Raw genomic sequence first — 4,671 nt, 5'->3', positions numbered from 1 at the left:
TGTGTGTGTTTTCTTTTGGTGTGGTTTGGTTAGTCCATTCTTAGGGCTTAGCCTTGTCCTCCATATTGGTAATTTTTTTTTTTGGCTTTGCTTTGTTATTGCTAGTTCTTAATTAGCCTGTTCTCCTTGTTTCTTTCTTTTTTGTTTTTGGATTTTAATATATTCTTTATGGGAAAAATATCTTACTGGTGGTGTCCCCTATGCCCTCTCATGGAAGCAACTAAAACTCTTAACTATTTAAAAAAAGATAAAAAGAAAATGATTAATAAACCGCGAATAAATATTTAGAGTTGTTTTGAGAGGCTGGATCAAGTTCTCATAAGATAACCATTCTCATATGCAAAGATGAAATTCAAGAGAGTAAGTGGATTTCGTAGTCCACCTCGGATCTCTCTTGTGTTCTTCACCTTTTACTGATCTCCACATCATTAGCCTAAATTCCAGTGGCAATACCTTTATTAAATTTTTTTTTTTTTTTTTGATGAAACAAAATGTAATCACACAAACCACACACCAATCATAAAAGGTTAATCGACTTTTGGGACCGTGGAATAACGGATATACACAACTCACACCACACACACACCCGATGTGGGATTAAACCCACAATCCCCTCTTTTTTTTTAATAAAACAAAGTGTAATCACACATTAAATTTAATGGTTGCTAATAATTTGTTCCAGGCCTTTTAGGCTTAATTGTGTTTACCACACTTAAGGAGTCAAGATCCTCTCCCTTATGTGGTGATGTCTCCACATGAATGCGAGCCGTCCATGCTCTTTGACTTGTGGTGATCAGATGGGTTGGAGATCCCCAATGGACGGCTCTCACCCATTTGGGGGAGAGTAACTCCTCTCCCCTAGAGGGAAGTTGATTTGGAATCCACTTAAAAGTCACTTTAGCAGAAGTAGTATATGCCTTTTAGTTAGTGGTTTGTTGCTGCCTCTAAAATTTATCTTTCTTGTAATTGAGATGGATTTCAAATTTAAAATATGCATTGAATCCTGTTTTAGCCCGATTGAAACCAAACCAAATTAACTAACAGAATTAATCCATGTTATTGGGGATGGTTTCGGTCTCCACAATACTTGATATTGATGCGATACCAATCGGAATCGGCCTATATCAGCTGGTTTTGCCCTTAAATTTCATTAAAATTTGATTATCGTTATGTTTTTTTATAATTTTACCCTTGATTGGATACGGATCCAATCCGCCAATTGAATACCAATACCTCATTTCATGATCCCCGTGACTCACTGGGTTAAAGACAATACTACTGAGCTGCATATTTTTTTTACAATTTTACCCTCTCCCTCGACTTTCACATCCCACTTTAGTCTAGTGGGTTTGTTATATTAGTTAGCTAATATGAATTAGGGTTTTGTCTTCCCCTCCCCTAATGATCTAAGATTTAAGTAAGCTTTTCCCACTATTGCTGCAACTCGCTACTACTACTACTACTAGATGGGGGAATTGATGTCATGTTACGTGGCCCCTATACCAGCATGGGGCCAATACTGTCACCCGATCTTTCAATAAGGAATGGATTTTATTCTATATTTCATGTATTAAAATAACATATTTTTGTATTTAATAACAATAACGTTAACATCGAAACACAGTACCATTCAATTTTAACATTTATTCAATAAAGTATATAATAAAAACCCTTTTAATCATTTAAAAAAAAAATATTTATTAAACATCTGTTTTGGGGGGTGGACCTTAGTGCGACGGTAAAAGTTGCTCCATTATGATCAAGTTGTCACGGATTCGAGTCTGGAAACAGCTTCTCTGCTAAAGCAAGGGTAAGGCTATGTACATTCTGATTCTCCCCAAACCCCTGTAGTGGCGGAAGCCCTTTTTACCTTATACCAAATTAATATGTACGATTTTCTTCTTAATTTCCTTCAAAAGAGACATGGTCATCAGATATGCCTTCCATGATATGTAGGACAAATAGGACATATAAATATCACATCTACCTTCCTCCATATTCCATGTCGATAGTGTGAGGATTCTTTTACTGAATTCGTAACATACTAACGCACTCTCTTTCCATTAAGGGTGCTAATTTGGGATCAAAACGTAGAACTGTCCTCGAACTAATTAACTCGCTAAAATCTAGAATTGACTTGTCCCAATTATTAAATGTGATGGGTTAGCGCAATTCAGATCCTCTACAGTGCACTTACGTAGCGGCCATAGCGGCCCAGACACACCGCCACGTGTGATGTCCGCCTTACCCCTACTCGGGCAAGGTGCTTGGGCAGGGGTAAGGTGGACACTGCACAAGGCGGTGTATTTGGGCCGCTATGGCCGCTACGAACAGCGCATCATAAACAATTACGATCCTGAGTGAGGGAGTTGAATTTGAGATTGATTATTAAATGGGACGAGACTATTCTGGGATAGGTTTCGGAACTGGTGTAGAACCAAAAGACCGTTAAAGAACTGACTAGAATTGAAACTGCCAAAACTCATTTAAGATGTTGGTTTTCGCCATAAGGACGTTTCCCACTCTCCACGTTATGCCTTGTCATCCAAATTAACTCCTCTTCAGGTTGTGCATTATCATCAAAACTCTATTACTTGAGGTTGTTATCACATGTGTCACAAGCTTATTATTGTAGACTTCTATTTCCTCCCCATTACGTCTCACAGTTGAGACTCCATCTAATCCGTTTTATTGATGAGGGTTAGCCGGTTAGAGTTGAGAATGACTACTCCCTCTTTCTTCTACACTTATTTTTTGTTTTTCTTATGTTTTTTCACTTTTTATTTAATATTGTATTTATTTTAATAGATAGATATGTGATTCCATGTATTACACAATATATATAAATCAATAAAAAATCTTTAAAAAAATCCCATTATCTTAACTTAATAAAATTATAAAAATATAAAAACAAAATCCAATAAGATAACTGGATAGACGGACATACCGTTCTGCAATATAGAAGGAGGGGTATTTCCGTCACGATGTCTGTAAAACACGGGGACAAATCAGGCACACTTTGAAGCAAATAAATTCTTGTAAGTTGTAATTAGAAAGCCTAAATACGATCATACCAAGATAATAATTACGATCGAACGGTCTGTGTTAATAGCTGCAAATCTGAACGGCAGACAATGTTGCAACATGCTTACGGGACTCAATAGGAATCTGCTCGCCAAGATATAAAAAAAGCTTCTGTTCTAATCTCGATCGTTAACCCATCGCTGCTCTACTTCGTCATCCGGAAAATTCTAGAGAATCTGATTGAGAGCGTTCTTCCTCTTAAAGAAGAGGTTTCAGGAGAAGAAAAAGAAGGAGCAGACGACGAACGATCTTAGAATCTTCAATCGGAGAGCGCAAGGAAGCAAGTCAGCAAATATTAATGTTATATGAGGTTTTTGGAATTGTTCGATCTGTAGTTTCTTCTTTCTATCTCGTAAATAGTTCTTAGTTGGTGTTTTTTTTTGGCTCGTCTTGATTTCTTTCTAGGGTTCAGTCTTTCCTCTTGTCTTTTTTTTTTTTTTTTTTTGTCATGTTTCTCTTATAGATTTATGTTGATTCTGCAATAGAGAAGTTAACAGAGTGATCAAGAAGCTTCAAAGTTTGATCTGAAGTTTCACCAGCGGAATCAAGGTTTAAAGGTGAGAGATCCATCGTCTCCTCTCCTCGCTACTCTTTTTTTGATTTTCCTTTTATCTTCTTTTGCTTCTTTTATTCTTAATGGACTTATGATTTCCAAAGTCTGAAACAAAAGATTCGAAATCTTTTAGATTATATATAAAGAAGTTCTCAACTAATTCGAGTCGAAGATTGTAATGACTCGGTCGCAATTTATTTTTCAATTATTTCTATTTTATTTCTATTAATTCTTTCTTGAAGAGGATTTGGATCCAGAAAGATTATTCGAGAGAGAAGAAAAGATCAGAAGTTGGATTTTATCTATATTTATCAAAAAATTTCTGTTAATTGGTCCGTCTTGTTGCGAAATCTTTTGTGTTTAAATTCTAAAAATGTTTCAGAAGATAAATGCCCTCTTCGTCCAATTCTCCGTGTTCAGCATGCAAGTTTCTCCGGCAGAAGTGTACACAAGAATGCGTGTTTGAGCCATATTTCCTTCTTGATCAGCCAACGAAGTTGGCGAATGTGTACAAGGTATACGGTGCAAGCTACGTTGTCAAGATACTTAACGAGCTACCCTCGGCGCATAGAGAAGATGCAGTCAACTTTCTGGCCTACGAGGCAGACGCGAGGCTTCATGATCTTATGTACGGCTCTGTGGGTCAAATTTTACTACTCCAACAAAAGCTGAAGCATATAAGCTAGTTCTGTGTAGAACTCGCTAACAACATAAGCCAATCAGCGATGCTCCCTGTCAGCCATCAACACCCTCACTCATTTCAGAACCCCTTTTCCACCATGTTACCCTATAGAATGCCTTCGGTGGAGGCCCAACTATTACAAACACAGGCCCAACTACTATTGCGGGAGCAACAACAGATGCAGGCACAGCGTCTACCCCCAGCCGTTGCTGCTAGAGAGCAACATGAGATGATGAGGCAGCAGCAACAGCAGCACCTTTACAGGTTCAATAGTGGCTTTGATGGAACTACTGAAGTGACTGAGGGACTGGCTTTGATCGATGAGGTTAACAACCTTCATCTTTCTTCTTAA

The 4,671-nt window shown here is 37.6% G+C and overlaps 1 pseudogene; it reads left to right on the top strand.

Annotated features, from left to right (window-relative positions):
• The first annotated feature begins 4,026 nt into the window (after positions 1-4,026).
• Positions 4,027-4,671, top strand: LOC122659034 (annotated as a pseudogene).

This window comes from Telopea speciosissima, chromosome 4 (assembly GCF_018873765.1).
Source record: "Telopea speciosissima isolate NSW1024214 ecotype Mountain lineage chromosome 4, Tspe_v1, whole genome shotgun sequence".
Classification (NCBI taxonomy): Eukaryota; Viridiplantae; Streptophyta; class Magnoliopsida; order Proteales; family Proteaceae; genus Telopea; species Telopea speciosissima.
The sequence above is the reverse complement of the archived record's forward strand: the minus strand, read 5'-3'. Positions and strand labels throughout refer to the sequence as shown.